The sequence below is a fragment of the Drosophila busckii genome, chromosome 3L (genome assembly GCF_011750605.1).
Source record: "Drosophila busckii strain San Diego stock center, stock number 13000-0081.31 chromosome 3L, ASM1175060v1, whole genome shotgun sequence".
Classification (NCBI taxonomy): Eukaryota; Metazoa; Arthropoda; class Insecta; order Diptera; family Drosophilidae; genus Drosophila; species Drosophila busckii.
Genome location: NC_046606.1, coordinates 8,503,624 through 8,520,965, shown reverse-complemented (window position 1 = coordinate 8,520,965; position 17,342 = coordinate 8,503,624). Strand labels below are relative to the sequence as shown.

Here is a 17,342-nt window from a genome sequence, read left to right as displayed (position 1 = left end):
CAAGTATACGTTTAATTGAAATTATGAGCTCATCAATTTAAAACAGTTTATAGCAATAAATAAGTTATTACAGCAGCTACAAATGCAAATGAGCTGTATGACTCTTGTTGTAATGAAATTATAATACATTTAACAGCCTTAAGTCACAGCTATAAATAAAAGTTATACAGTTTTTATAGGCTTTGTTGTTTGCCCATAATATTTCCGAGTACTTTCAAAAATATGCTTTGATATATTTTCTGTCTGCTGCATTTACTCAGAAATGTTGTTCGGTTTGTTTGCTGTAATTAAGGCTGCAATTTATAAATTGTTGTGCTGTCTACCAAAGTGGCAATGACATCAGTGGGAATTGTTTTGCCTGCTCATTTGCCTGCCAATTGTTTTGCACTCATTTAACTGATTAGGGACTCAACGAGCTGTGTAAACAATTGGCAATTGTTTAAGCATTGATATAATTGTTTTTGCCTGCGCTTAAATCTAATTAAAGTCTTTTGCTTCAGTTTACACATTTTTGTTTTTTGCTCGCATGCCGACAACTTCAAAGCTGAATACAAATCTTATATCTTATATATTTTTTTTACAGCTGTTCCTTGCGTCTTATTGTTGCTTATGATTGATGGCTGGTTGCAAGCTGACCACAACTGTACCCCTCGCATTTTGTGGCATTTCTTACGCTCTTGCGGTTTAAATTTGTTTCAATTTTTTTGCACTGTTCGCCAGCATAAAAATGTTTACTGTCCGAATTGATACAATTGAACTTTGTTTATATATTTAAGAAGCTTTTTATTGAACTCACTTTGCATGCTTATTCTCGCTCGCTCTCTCTCTTTCGCTCTTGTGCGCTCTGCAGCTCAAAATTGCCTTTCTCGCATTTCAACTTCTTCAGTATTAGCATAAAAAGTACAAAGTCCAAGCCAAGAAATGTTTTACACATATGTACACGTGTACGCACAGTGGTGCAAAATAGCTGCAAATTGAAACTAAGCAAAAGTCTTACTAAAGTCAAGCCGAGTGCTTCAATTGTTTTGTCTCATCATTAAATTGCTCATTAGCTTTGCTGTTTTCGTACCACTGTGCCGGCATTGTCGTGCCACTTACATAAAATTTTCACTTACATTTTTGGGCAAAATCTCCGATTACCATAAAGCAAACTTGAGCATAAGCATAAAATTAAATATGCACAAGAATTGGCAAGTCATTAAGCCAAATGGCAATTGGATTGCCTTTAGAAGAGCGTTGGAGGGGAGTGTGCGGTGCACTGGCTGCGCTAAGCTAGCACTAGACAAATGAGTTTTTAGTTGCAATTTTTTGCTTTGAGCATATTTGTTGTTGTTGCTCTTGTTGTTTGCCTTTTGGACAACAACATTGTCATTGGCACGTAAATGCATTTTGCATAATTTTGGCAAGACGCCAAATGCAGACAACAATAATGGCATTTATTTTTTCTCTTTTATTTTGCTAATATGCGCAAGTTAAATTTCACTCGCAGTGCAATGCGGCGTATGCGTAATATAGAAAATATGACTGGCAATTCATACGCTTTAGCCAACACCTGGCAATTTGTTAACTATTTTGATGTATTGATGAGCTTGGCATAGACTAATTTTTTCCGTTCATTAAACAAACAATTTCAATTGTTTATACCCTTACATCAGTCATCTTTGTGAAAATTACGTTGCCTGCTATTTATAGTTGATATTTCTTTTGGCTTGCATTGAGTCATAAGCCTAAATACATACGTTCTATTCAATTAGTCAGTCAGCTGTGCTGCATGGGAATTTCATTTAACGGATTTGTCATGCGTTCGAACGTATAAAATTTTCGAGAGCAGCAAGTTTGCAATTGTCAATTCTTAATACGCTCGTCACGAATTTGTTTTGAATTTGAGCGCGTATTGCATAAATAAAATTGCTTGACAAAAATGAATAATTAGCTCAACAATTCTAATCATTTAATTGCCAAATATTTTAATCTCTTGCGCTCAAACTATTTAGTTCAATTGAACTTGAACTGCGTGTCAAGTGACAATTGTATTTGATGTCTTCATTAATAATATTTTAAAGTTTTTGACTATCAATCAGCAAGTTGACTTACTAACATTTAAATCAAGCATAGTTTAAGTTTTGAAACCACAAAAGCCGCAGGCGTATTATGCAAAAAATATGGAAAATCAATTAGTACGACAGTAGCAGACACCAAGGCTTCAACTTGCTATTAAGTGGGGCCTACATGGACTGCCCACCGCTCTCCGCTTTATAGCACATAATGCTCGACAAGCCTTGTGGGCGCCTTGCAAATGACAAACTTTGTTTAGTGCCACTGGCATTTAGTTGTATTTTTGTTTAAGTTTTCTTGGCCTTTTTCTTTGCTGCTTTTTTTTTTTTTTGGTTGGTAGCCAGTTAGTCGCTCAACAAGTTGCCTTCAATTAGCGCCAATCGACGCATAACAACGAAAACCAATTAAGTGACGTTTAGACGCGTTGAAAGTGCCGCTGCCGCTGCCGCTTCACTGACGCAACGGCATTTGTTGTATGCAGTGCGTTCTCCAGTGAAACTTCAGCTGGCGTATGATATCTCGCATCTCTTATCAAATATATATGGTTTTAATTGAAATTTATTATAATAAATTCCGCACATTGCCAGCAACAACTTCAACTTTAGCTGAATAAGTAAAGTGTAACGAGGTAGTTCGATTTACGCATACTCTAGAAAATCATTGCTTTAAATTTGCATGCTCTTAACTTTTTAAAAATTGCGATTCGAATAGGCGCAACCAATGATGATTAATTCGTTTTTGATTTAATCAAATTCAACAATTTATTTCCATTTTTGATTAAGCATAAATGTTATTTGTATGTCAGTCAAAATATTATTATAAATATTATTTAAGATTTAATCTTATTACTGCTGTTTTTCTTTATTGCTTATTAAGCTTTACAAAAAATCAAAAGAACTCGTTGCCCTTTACGATATTAAATGCTTAGTATATTCAATATGCTGCTTTGAAATATTAAATTGCCATTATAGTTGCTAATTGTAAGTCGTTTAATTTTACGATATGCAAAGTGATATGCGAATAGTTTTTAATTAATTATGAACACTCTCAGTTGATTGGAATAGATTAAAAAAAATACCAATTAATGTCTAATGCTTAGAATACTAAAAAGAATGTTAGCAACTCGCATTTGTTTACAATAACATATTCTCTTTAGTTTTGAGTTCGCAGAGTATGCAACAGGTTAGCTTGATTATTATTATTATTACTTTTTATTTTGCATAATTGGCAAGCATGTTGGTTAGTTTGCTTACGGTATTAATCATACAACTGGTCTCGCGTCACTTGGTCAATTTGCATAACGTTAGTTGACATTACTCATACGACCGGCATCCCAATCGCAGTGAATCATCCCAGAGCAGAGCAGCAGCAGAGCAGAGTTAATAAACAAATTCATATGTTGCACTTGCCGACCTTCAATTGTATGCTCTGGCATATATTTATTTTAAGTATACAGTTTATGGCATTTACTTTATGTGGGCAGCGTTTTATTCGCGAATTTATGTGTTGTGGCACGCATTTTGGAAAATGCTCAGACATGGAAATCTACTGCGCTAGACTGCCATAGATCGCAGCATGTGGCGCTTTATTATTTGGCTTGTGTGGTCAGTGGGGTGGGTGTGTGGGTGGGTGGGTGGCACATACATACAACATGTCTGCAGTCTAGCAACAAGTGCAAGTTTGCGTATCCTATTAAATGTTGCTGCCAGCACGCATACAAATCTTGTTTATTTATAAGGCAGGCATATAGCATTTTATGCTAGTAGTTTTTCTTTCTTTCGCTCTCTTTCAGCTTTTGTTGCTTTGCTTTTGTGTACAACAATTTAGCGCACAATTTGACCCAATTTCGGGGTGGCTGGCGGGACGGGTGGGGCTGTTTCCAGTGGGGTGTACACTCTTTTTGAATTTTGTACGCCTTAGCAGCGCTGCTCTTGTTGTTGTTGGAATGTGCGAATTATTTAGAGTAAAAGAGCAGCTGAACTTTTTGGCACATCTGGCAAACACTTTTGAAATAGTTTTTAAACAATACTAATTGGCAGCACTACGCCATAAAATGCTTGATTAAAATTGCAAAAAAATTAGGGAATTAATGAACTTGTAGGCGGCTGAAAGGTTTATGGGCTACATGTTTAGAAATATTGGTATAGCTCAATTTCATGCCGATTTAGTTGTGCTCAACACATTGAAGCTATTGCCCTTAGTAATTTCAATGAACCGTTGACCCCCTTGGCAGAGCCACACAAAATCTTTAAATTGTAATAAATTACATTAATCAAATGATTTGATAAAAGCAACGAAATGTTGCGCAAGTTCAAGCACAAGAATTTTTGAACTGAACACCATTTGGGCATTGGGCCATTAATTGGTCTGGTGGGCTCTTTTGATGGCGCTCGTGTCATACAAATCAATGCCAGCGCCCAAGTGCTGACCTCGCCATAGTATCCCGAAACTATCAAATTGTAATTTGTTTCAGCTCAACTCTCGCGCGCGCTCGTTTCTCATCTCGTTTTGCTGTAATGGGAGGCGCGTCTAATCTGTAATGTTGTTGTTTATGCAAGCGCTGGCGCCATACGCTGCTCAATGCCAATGCTGGCGTGAGCGAGAGCGAGAGGGAGCGGCCGCCGCCCACGACACAGCTGGTGTTGTAGCCCACCGCCCACTTGGTCGCTTGGGCAACTGTTGGATTGACCACTTGTCGTCATCTGGCCACCGGTTTTTGCCACTGATTCTATTTCGATTTGTTATTGTTGTCATCTTTATTTTTAGCACCGCTACTCACACTTTTAACTGACACCCTGTGTTCGTGTTCGTGTGTATGTGTGTGTGCATGTGGCCTATCAACTGCTTCATAAATTAATCAACATGCATATAACATTCGCTTGCCATTTTTTATAATTTTTAATTTGTTCTATTAAAAAATTGTTTAGCTTAAAACTATGCGCGGCGGCATGGCATAAACATAAACTGCCAACGCTTGATTATTATTATTCATTTTATTTGTTTACATTGGGTCGACAAGAAGAATGAATTTTGAAAATGTATCTCGCGCCAACAACAGACTTTGACCATTAGCAACATTTATGTGCGCAACATTGTTGCAGACACACACACAGCCGAGCATTGTAAACATGCCAAGAGGGCGCTGAATTTGTTTGTTTATTACTTCCACAAGTGCAACAGATTAAAAATATGAAATCGCCTCATGCACTTAACCGCTGCTGAAGGAATCAGCAGACGTTTCAATGTCTTTGTCACTCAGTGGGTCAAATTGCGAGCTGGCATTGAAAGGCTTAAGCACAAATGAAGATATTAAATAAATTTATTTGATCATTACAAATATTTATTATTAAGTTAGCATCCCGCCATAATGTTAAATAATACTAACAGCCAGCAAGGTCAGTCGCTTGCATTTATAGACAACGTGGCGTATACGCAAATAAATATAAATACATATTCTATAGTTAAGACATTATTGCATCATTTGCTTAGCTGTACAATTCTTTGAAATAAATTGAGCTGGCGAGTTTTATTAGGCACGCCATGCTGGCTGACTAATCGCAAAAAGGATCAATTACAGCAACAATGTTGCGTTGCTTTATATATTTATATTTATTGTAGTTTGTTTATTTTTGTTGGCTCATTAAAGTTTTTTTGCTTGGCAATATTTTATGCGTCGCAAACAGGCAACATAAAATGTTTGTTTTGCCTTAAACAATAATTAAATCAAAGTCAGCATGAGCGCATAAATTTCTGGAGCGCTGATCTCATGCTGAAATTTGGCCACTATAAATTTTAATGTGCTTATAAATTAGTAACACATGCAGAATACCAAAAAAAAAAAAAGAGAAAAGTTTGTTTCTATAAATTATAAAAGTATCACGCAGCTCCAATTAAAACCAGCGCAAAATAGCCAAACAACATTTTGTTTAAAAGCGCGCGCCAAAACAAAAAGCTGAAAGCTGCAACATGTTGATAAAGATAAAGCCGGTAATTTGCAAGCTCAACAAAAACAACGAAAAGTCAGAGAGCGCAAGAGCGCACGCAAGCAGCGTGAGAGAGAGAGCGCAGCATCAACAGACGTTGACGCTGACGCAGACGTCGACGTCAACGAATTGGAGCCGGCAGTCATGGGCGTGAAGAGACAAAGAATGAACGGGTACGACTCAAAGCAATACATGCTTGGGCCCCCGTTTGGCTACGCGCATGGCCCGCTTACAGTCGGCTCGGAATACACTCACAAAGCAGGCATGAGAAGTTTCGTATGTGCGGTCGCTCTCAGCACAAAGTGGAGAGCATAGCGAAGTCGGCTTGCCGAAAATGCTTCTTTCTATTTTGCTTTTGCTGTGTGTGCGCGAATGCTTTTGCTTGGCCAACAGTCGCAATTTTACAGTCGCTGAGGCCGGACGTGCGCGCGGCCAACGAGAGCCCCAAACTTCAAACATATTTAGAAACGAAACTTCAAATAGAGCCGTTAGAGCCAACCGACTGCAATATTCTGCTAGCAGATAATCGCAACGACCAAGTGCATTTTGCCCACAGAGAGTTGCAGGTGAAATTTTTGGGGTGCCTTCAGAAGTGCCGGCAAGTCTGCTCCGTCACAAGTTCGGCGGCGCTGTTTGTGGTGTCGGCGTTTTTCGCCTAATTTAATAAATTCGCGCCCAGTCAGCGCTAATTGGCTAAATCTCTGCTGTGTGTATAAAAAAATTTCAAGTTTCAATATACCTATGCCATTTGCCCAACAATTGTTGAGAAGTGCCGCTCTCTCGTCTTAAACACGTTGTTCATATTTACCGGTGAAATAGATAATAAACGAAATCTAATTTTGTTTGTTGTGCTGCTGCTGACGACATCGATTGTTTTTTATCGTTGACTGACAGTTTGTGCAATTTGCAGTGAAATTGAAAAACCCTCAAAGGTGAGTGACAAATACTTAAAAAATAACAATTTTTATTACCTAAGCTTAGTTTGAAAAATCAGAAACAGTCATAAACGAATTGACCTAAGGCTGAGCAAAAATAATTTTCAAAAACAAGTAAAATATTTATGCAAAATATAAATTGCATGCATAATGAGTTTTGTGTGTTTTCAAATTTCAAACATTTTTCAAAATATTTTTGTAGTTTTGCTTGTGAAAATTTCACCTATTTATCGGCTTGCTAACTATTTTCCGAGCTTGTCGCTAACTAAGTCTAATTAAAAGTGTGAACTATGCATGCTCCAACGTCGTTTTTGGCAAACCTTGGCCCGGAGACGATTTATGTTGCTCGACTTTTGTGCTATTTGGCTGTAGATTTATGTAAAAGATAAGCCCATGAAAGGAAATGGTAATAGCCACATCCTGTTTTCGGGCACTGCGTTAACGTGGTAGTAGTAGTGGTAGCAGCATTATCCACAATGATGCCGCTTAGTCCAAGTGTGTGTAGGCCTAAATCCGCTTATTAATGAGCTGTCAGTTGAGCGCACAATGCGCTGCCACGATGACACAACAGTCGGAATGAAGTTCCCTTGGCTTTAGATGCTGCCCTGCCCGCCTCCCTGCGCTCCCAACGCACTCAGTCGGGCTCATCAATTAAAGTCGCCCCAATGTCCTTGCCTTACTTTTGTCAATCAAAAGCACATTTAATGCCAGGCACTATCTCTGTGTGTGTGACTAGTGACTAGCTGGCCATGTAAATTCATTTCATATTCATAAGTTGACAGAGTGTGTCCAAAGCGAGCAACAACAAAAATCGTTAAAATCGATTACACTGGCTACACTGGCGGGCAGTCCAACTGTTCCAAAAAAAAAAGGCAACACTCAGTGACCTTCAGCTAAGAGCGCAGTCAGCAGCTCCTGCAGCACTGTTAGCTGCAGAGGAGTCGCGTTGTCATTTTGGTGGCTCATAAATAAAAAAGTAGACGGCCACAATTTCTTGCCAGGCTCATGGCTCTGGGTCTACTACACACATTCAGGTGCTTGTCGTCCCAATGCGCGCATACGTATATTTAGACATTTAGCAGCACACTAAAAATACTTCTATACATGTGTGTGTGTGTGTGTGAGTTTTTTTATATATTGCCAAACAGGAAAATAAAGCCCTGCACAAATGCGAGGAGACACCTAAAAAAATGAAATAAAATAAAATAAAAGTAAAGAAAAGAAACATTCGCCGACAAATTTTGCTGCTACTTCGTGGTATCATATGGTTGAAAAAAAAAAATAAAGAGAATACAAAGGAAATATAAACACTTAAGAAACGCAAGACGAAGTTTCGATACGCTTTGCATTAAATTGTATTAAAATGTAATTCAAATGCAAATTGTGCGCTTAAAAATATATAATTGTGTATATATTTAATTTATTATTTAATTTATTTTAAAAGTGTAGCATTCGTTGCATGTATTTTGACTCTAGCTGCGTCACGTTTGAAGCTCAAACATTAACTAAAGAAAACATAAATATCTAAGTAAACTGAAGCCGAAGCGAATAAAAAAAAAAAAAAGACGACCCAAAACATTGTCAGACAGATGATGATAAACTTCTTGCCTTATACGAAGACAGACGCATCTTTTGGGCCACACCGTAGAACAATTTGCCCTGTCGAGAGCATAAAATGAAAATAAATATAAAATACTCTGAGGCAAGCGGGGCTGGCATAAAAAATGCAACAGCCTCTAACATTGAAGAAGCAACAGGAAACACAAAGTTGCGAGTAGCGCATTTTTTTTTTTGGCAATTTAGCAACGAGCCTGTAGCTTGGATTTGAATGCGCAGCAGTTTGGCATTTTGGCTTAAAATGTGACGAAATTTTGTGTGTTGAATTTGTTATTTGTTGAGCGGGAGGACGACGGCCCTTATGTCCAGTTTGAGGCTTAACTGATAGCTCGCCCCATGCCGCATTTGGTGGCACTTGGCACGCTTTTAATGCTTTGGGCCAAGGTTAACACACACACACACACAGACAGACACATAATGATGAGCAAAGAAGCGCCAGTAAATAGAAGAAACACAAATTGTATAAAAAACGAAGAAGCGGTTCGTTTGCCATAGGGGTGGGGTGGGGGGTGGGGGTGATGGCGCTAGCAATTCATCGCTGAGTGAGGGCGCAAAGATAAAAGCGTAAATAGAAGCCTGGCACGAAATGTTCGCTTCGAAAATTTTTCTTTTTATGCCAGACTTAGGGGGCAGCCCCTTTCTGTGTGGGCGTGTACTGGTTGATGTGGGCGTAGTTATTGAAAGTGCGAATCTAAAATGTTAGCAGGCAGAGGTCAACAGTATACTTTCATTTATAAATTTAGTTACCCCAGCAGGAAATTCACTCAAATGCGTCAGAGACTTTGGCTAATGTAGTTCCATGTTTGCCCACAAAGAGTGCGTGGTGCTCTCATTTCCAAGCTGACCGCAGTTTAAACAAACTGGGACTGGTGTACCCATGTCCATGTGGAAGTTGTCACCAACCATTTGCCTTGCCCATGGTTCGCTCTCTCTCTTTCATGCTATTGCTCTTTGCTGACTTTGCGTGTGTGTAATGAATTTAAAGTTTGCTCACATACATTTTTCATGTGCTTGCAAATTGTTATGGTTTTTTTTCCGTTCCGTTATTTGTTTGCTACCCACGCAGCCACACCCATCAACACCCGCTACTTACGCTGTCGTGTGTCTCATTATCTATTAAGTGGGCCGAGGTGTTTGTCAACGCTTGCGCTGTGTGTGCGTGTGTGTGTGTCCTTGCTGTCCTTGGGCAGCCCGCACGAGACACGATTATTAATTTGCAATTGCTGCTAATTGCATGATACTTTCATCTTTTCTTCACACACACACACACACACGCACACACACATTCATCCACTTAGCTTTCTGTAACTTATTCTCCTCCAGCATTGCACATTACTTAATTGCGTCAATATTTAGTCAAAGAGATAACTTGGCATAGATTAGATAATGCTCTTATACAAAAGCATAACCTACTGTTGTTGTTGTTGTTGCTTGTGTTGAACTGAGCTGAACTAATCATCTTAAATTTTGAAGCATTTGCATTTCATGCTGCTCTTCCACTTGAATGAATCTAGTTTGATTAGACTTCTAGTTTGCTATTTTTGGTGGCCACCAGAATTTATAAATAGCAAGCAGAGCTTAGTTGTAGTTAGTTTGAGCGAAAATATTTGTATATTGAATAAAGCTTAGAAAGCATATTCTTTAGTCAGCAGACAGGCTAATTAAAATTTGCAATCAATTTTGCATATTAATGCAAAAACCAAAACCAACTTTCTTACTTTAGACAATTTCTTAGTAAAAAAGCAAAGCTTTAACTTTTGGTAAAAATCAAATTATTTAATTAACATTAAAGTATTAAAATCAATTAAAAATTCCACCAAATTCATGAATTATTATGGAAATTTCTTTATTTAACGCATTTAATTAACAAGTTAATTAATTTCGTTAGCTGTTTAAACTATTTTGTTTGCTGCCTCGAGGCTGCAATATTTCCTTTGATACATTGTCTGTATTTAATTCTCAATTGTCTCTGTCATAAATATTAACAGCTGTGGCCAGCAATAATTTGTTTGTAAATTATATTTATTATATCAGCGCCAGCTCACACACACACACACACACACACGCACGTGTGTTTTCATTCACCTGAATAATTTTCATAAAATATTTCTTGTTCGGCCGACACACAATTATGCAATAATTCACCGAAAACAATAACATAAAAATAAATGTGTTGGGCATTCAACGATTCGGAATTGGAATTTCATTTCCAATTGACAAGGCAGCGCTTGATGCATTGCAAATTCGTCGTCATTAACATTATCATTATCATTAATGTGATGATCGAATGTTGTTGTTGTTGCTGCTGTTGCTGTTGTCGCTCTTGTTGTTGATATGTTTAATTGCCTTTGATTGGCGCGACAATTACAATAACAAATTACAATAAATTGGATGCGCGCTTTATATATAGCAATAGCTATAAGTGTAATCGATTTGCTTGACATTTGCTTATCAAGCTAAGCCAAGCAACATTTCCTGGCGGTAGTCGTTGGCCTTGAACTTTCTTTTCTATTATTTTTCTTTACCTGCGCTAAACGCAAACTAAACAAATGCGCTGAAAAGGTTAAAGTCAATAGAGTGCAAATGTTTGCACTCGAGGCTGCCAAAGAAATTTAGTCAACAAAGCGAGCAAGCGAACGTTTCATTCATTTGCTTTTGACCCGCATTAAGCATACGCCAGGTTGGCCTTTTTGCTCTTAATTAACTGTAGCTTGCGCACTAAATACTTAAAGCTATAGTGAGTGCAGTTCATTAGGAGAAAAATTAGCTACCAACTGACAAGTTGAAAACTTTTCTAATTAATCAAGTCAAATCGAAATGTTTTTACCCTTTTTTTTGATTTTGTAGAATTTACTGCTGACGCTGACAATTTGAACGTTTGGATATGTCTAGACCAGTTCAGCAAACTGTGGTGTCATTCGCAGAATTTCAGGCTTAGCGCTTATAAGTCGACGTGTTGTAATAACAAAAAATAAAAAACTGTAAACTCTGCATGAATTTTGGTTTTCAACTTTACAGCACTTAATTGTCATTTGTTTGGATTGTGTGCGTACATTGAACTTCGCAGCCAAAGAACTTGAATTACAGGACAACAAGCAAGTTAACTTATTTAATTAACTGTTATACTTGATTAGCCATAAATCTTTTTGGGTCATAGTTGTTATAGTAGCCCAGATCTTGCTCCAGATAGCAACAAATTGTATTTGCACGCAGGCAGACAAAACTTGAGCAATCTCTTTGCTGTTCGGCAGATAAGATAAGCGCTAAGAGTCGAAGCTTGTGATAAGCAACGAAATTTCTAGCGAAATTGTGATCAGTATTTTGGAACTCTTGTTGACCAAGTTTAGTCATTTAAATAAAAGCGGCTGCCACTGCTGCTGCTGCTGCTGCTGATGTTTTCCAGTAGCCCAGCGGCTGTCAACATATTTTTGCATATTTATAGCATATTTCAGCACATTGCTCTCACATTTAACGAGCGAGAGCAGCTCGCAATAGAATTTTTAATGTGTCTTACCTGAGGCCGACGCTAGGCCGTCGCCCCCGCCCCCGCCCCCAAACAACTTTTTATGTAATGCCATATTACATCATTAATTCAATATCCCATACACATCAGATGCTGACATTTGAAGAACACAATAAACAGCCAGAAAAAAACAACAACAACAACAACAAATGTTGATTAATTATTTTACAAAAGTTTGTTTTTATGATACTTTTAGTTTTTCCTTTAAGGTTTTATGAGCTAATTAAGCAGCGTGCTTTGACGCCTCGTAAACAAACGTGTTTATTAACGAATTTTATACAAACATGGAGTGTTTACTGTAGTTCACTTATAGCTACGCATGTTGATTGAGCTGATTACGAATTTTCGTCGGCTTCAAAGCAAACACAAAACTCGTCAAACAACTGTCGCCAAAAAAATAAATAAAACTATACCATAGTGTATACAGTTCATAGAACTTTTAATTTAAATGAATTCTCTAGTGTATTATAATCAAAATGGAGCAGCGGCTTTTATACGACTATTAATTATAGTTTTCTTAAGTCTGCAGCTTATGTGCTTAGCGCCTTTTTTAAGGGCTGACGTAGCTATTTTTTATTTTAATTTTATTAATAATTAAAATACACGCATGATCGCTTATCACGTTGCTAAGGGACCTTATGCTTGACTTGGCTTTTTATGTGTTATTTTTTTTGAATTTCGCATGCCAGCCGCATAGTCTCAATTTATTATTGTTTTTATGTCTTTTTGTTTAGTTGGCAGTTTGAACGTGTTTCAATTGCGCAGCTTATTGTTAGATGAGCTAAGCGCTCACTTTATTTTCTTTTTTAACACTTTGGTGGCTGCAGCACACCCAAAAAAATTTGAAACTTTTATGCGATTTTTGTGTTTTTTATGGTTCTAATGAATTTTGGCATGCTAAAAATTCGAAAATTTTTGAAAGTAATTAACATGAGTCATAAAAATACATTTTATGCTTAACTTATGCCTTGAAATTCATTTGGGGTGTGTGCGAACGTGTTCCCAATGCAAAGGAGTGTATCATGACCTATATATATATCAAATCCGACTGTAAGCTGTCAATATGAGCGCTGTCCAATCGGCTGACATCAATATTTATGCGTATTTAATATATTTTGAATATCGCAATCACGAGTTTCCGGCCAAAATGTAGCCGCAAAATTTTCATTAAAATGTAACAATCTGTGGGCATTTTGAAACAATCAAAGTATGCTCGTTGCTTATGCAAATTACACGCCTATGATACTCAAAGTCGAAATTAAATATGCGATTTAAAATACGCACACACACCAAGCCACACAAATATAAATATTGATTGGCAGTGGGCAATTAGCATTTTGCATATAATTTGGCAATAGTAAATTAATAACATTTGTAACTGCCTGCACTCAGGCATATAATTGACAGTAAATTGAAAAATGTAAATGGAAAATAGAGCGCCATGTCAAAATGCCCCATAGCTTAGAGATTTACATTTTTAATGCAATTTCTTAGAGCAGCACGCCCACATGCGAAATTACAGCAGACTCGACTCGACTCGACTCGCCTCGACTCTCTCAGCGAGAGGGAAAGTCACAAGAAAAGCAAAGAACACAGCAAGAGAAAGAACAAAAATGTACAAAAGTTGAAATATGTGCAAGGGAATTTTCACTTTTCTGCGCATACCCTGTACAGCAAATAGACAGAGAGGATGTCGTAATCAGAAATGTTTGTCTAGCATTAGAATGTGGTGAGCGCTTCGCTCTTATGTTAGTTAACATAGCTGTTAAGCTTAACAGTGTGAGCTTAAGCTTCAGTCTTTAGCCTTGAATATCGAATTGCGAAAGTAAATAATTAGTTTATAGCATAGAATATTATATAAGTATATAGTATGGCAGCTTAATTTATAAATAAAAAGTTGTACAATATTTTATGAGCTGATGACACAAAGCCAAACCTGTTTGGACTTTCGGAGGTTTTGGCAATCCTTGCCACAAGTGTTGGGTTTGGAATTAACTAAATTAATTTGAAAACACTTATGCCTCATTTATTTTAGTGAACAACTTTATCAATCTTAGCAGCTTGCAACTCAAAAAACTGTTGTGTTGACTTGTCAATTAGCTTAGCTTTGTTAATTTTAAATATATTTAAAGCCAAATCTGTTGCCTTCAACTGTTCATAGTCGTTCGGCTTTAAGCCTTTTTTGTTTACTTAACTCTCTTTAGTTGCAGCGCATTCTCTCAGTTCATCAAATTGCCACCGCGCGTCTGTTGCAGTGGCATTGCAACTTTTCGCTTGCAATTTTCTTCATTATTGCTGGCCATTTATTTTTGTTAGTTTTGCTTATATGCTTTTGTGCAGCTGCTACAGTTTTTCTTGTCTTAGTGCCGCTTCCCCTTGTGCTTGCCACACTCTTTGTTGCCTGCGATTGCGACTGCGACTGTGTGCGCTAATCCTGTGCGAAAGTCGCGACATTTTCAAGTTGTGCGTTGACTTTGTTATAAGATCTTCGCATTGTTTAGCTCGAGTGTGACAGCGCTTAATTTGAATTTGTTATTTGGCAAAGTGACAGCGAGAACGAAAACGAGAACGAAAACAATAAACAGCATTTAATGCGCATAAATCTGTGAGATAAATAAGTGAAGAGCTTTGAGAGCGCCCAAGTTGGAGTAAAAGTTTCGCAGTGTACAACTAATTGAAACATAATGAGCAGCAACTAATTAACATTTATATTTATGAGCTGTAGCTGTAGCTGTAGCTTGGACAATTGCTTCATTACACAGTTGCTAAGCTTGCCCAGAAACTTTTTTGTGCTCATCATACGCAAGAGCAATCAACTGATTTACTAACTTTATCAATCACACACTACTATATTTATTTCTATATCTTTTCTTTTTAGGTAAGTCCCACATGCTGGCATGCTGGTAATTTAACAAGCAAACCCTCAAAGAATTCCATTGAACTCAATTTATGCGTGCAAACCCCAAGCCAACAATCCAACAGACAAATGGCACAATTTTCTTCCTTAGATAGTCGACAACAACAACGAGCAGCATATGCAACTAGCTCGAAGAAAAATAGCCAACATTTTTGTCGGCTCAAAAAAAAAAAATAGAAGAAAATCAGACAAAAAATCACAACTAGAGCGAGATAGATAGAGAGCTATATAGAAGAGAATTCCAACATGTTTGCTTGCACTGGCTGTTGGCAAAATATGTGTGCTTGGTGCTCCAACGCTGCGTATGTGTAATGTATCGCATTCATATAACGCATACGCCGCGTGCAACACGCGCAATTAAGCAAAACAAAATGCGCGCGTGAAGCTGCAATAAAACTAAAATAAATCCGCGCAACGAGCACACACACACACACACGAAAAATGCGCTAATCAAATAAATTCAAAATAAAATTGCAACAACATGGACACAACATCGTGCGCATAATAAATAAAAAAAAAGCATTTTTAGAGTTGTGCGTTAATTAATAAACAACAGCCACACATACATTGCAGTTAACTAGCCAAACCACTGGGTGGGGGCTTGGCGGGTGGCAGCCTACAAAACACTTGACCATAATCAGTCAATCAGCAAGCGGCAAACGGCAAACGGGAACGAACGCTGTTGCCGCTGGCAAACGCGCTAATGAAGTTGTTGTGTTTATTTGTCGTGCGCCGACTGCGTTTGCAGCCCACGCATATTAATATATATGACACACACACATTGACACACACATATATATACTTGTGTACGCATTGGCATGCACAGTTGGAATTGCAAACTCTTGTTTGCTTGCATTGACCAAAGTCAATTAGACGCATCGATTCGACTTAGCTCGGACACAAACCCACATTTGCTTGCAGGCAGAGTTTGCTTTGGGGTGAGTGCATCGACTGAACTGAATTTTATTTGGATGCAGCAGTTCAGTTCAAAGTTATTTTCAGCTGGCAAAAATGTGCTGCAGGCTAAAAATAATTTTGCAGAATTATAGAGATTTTAGTCTGAAATCTATAGCACCAATTCATCACTCTAGAAGAACTATTTGCAATGTTTAGTTACGGCAACAAAGATTTGCTGCAATTCCTGTACCTCAAATCTGTGTACAGCTCAAAGCATATTTTGAATTCATTTGAGTTTGTAGCGCTCTCTTTCATATTTTCAACTCAATGTTAAATTTCGTTTGCTCTTTTGAGCAAACAGACCCATTGCTGTCAAGCTGTTAACTAATTATAATCTTAAAAGATGATCTGCAGCATGGTAAATGGACGCACATATATAAAGCCTAGGCCTACATATGCCATACACACATGTGTGTGTGTGTGTGTGTGTGTGCGCGCTGACCCAGTTAACATAAGTGCTGTAGTTGCTGGTCAGCGTCAAAATTTATTCGCTTGGCAGCTTGACGAGGGGTCAACAGCGCAATGTCACTTCACACAACAAGTGCGAGAGCCGCCAACGCATGCACAGCAAACAAAACAAAACAAAACAACACAATAAAAACGGAAATATGTATAAGACAGAGAGAGGGAGAGAGCAGCAGCAACAACAACTAGAAATTGTTGAAATGGCACTAAAGGTGTTGAAAGTCAGGCAGCGGCACTTATAACAAACAAGCTGTATTAAAAGGATGTGTGCAAGATAAAGAGATAGAGAGAGAGAGAGAAATCAAAACAAGGATGCAACTTGTTAGCAGCGGCGGAAGTGCCAAGTGAACACAATTGTTGTTGTTTTTCATTTGTAATTAGCAATGTTTAATGGCAACTTTTGTTCTGCTGCTGCTGTTGTTGCTGTTCTCGTTGCTGAGCTTTTAATTAGGTCACGTGAAGCGCATTTTAGCGCTTATGCAAATTGTTGCAAGATGTTTGCCTAAGACTTTCGACTTCACTGCTGCCGCCTCTCGACTCTGTGTGTGGCTGTAAGCCACTTAATTGACTTTGCATTGTTGCTCTAGCTGGCGCAGCAACAACTCAATTAGTTTGTAAGCTTCGCAGAGGTAAAAACGGATTTTCTCGCACTGCATAATTTGTAGGTCAGTGCAGCTATGAATTGCACTCAAATGCAATTTACCAAATGCGCTTTATTTGCACAGCTTAGCTCCACTGTGCAGCTCGAAAGTAGGCAACACTTAAGCCTGACTGCAGTGCAAGGAGCAAAATGTTTGCCATACAAACAATTTGCAAATCGCATAAACAAACTTGACTGCAGCAGCAGCAGCGGCAGCAAAGTAAATTAAGCGAATTGACTTATGTACTGT

General features: G+C 38.0%; 1 protein-coding gene across 3 annotated transcripts in view; it reads left to right on the top strand.

Moving 5' to 3' along the window:
- Positions 1-6,440: 6,440 nt before the first annotated feature.
- Positions 6,441-17,342, top strand: part of LOC108599383 (trichohyalin) — a 37,248-nt gene continuing 26,346 nt past the window's right edge. For all 3 annotated transcript variants that reach the window (XM_017986189.2, XM_017986190.2, XM_017986188.2), the window contains exon 1: positions 6,441-6,970. The gene's annotated coding sequence lies outside the window, so the exon portion shown is untranslated. The remainder of the gene's footprint in view (positions 6,971-17,342) is intronic.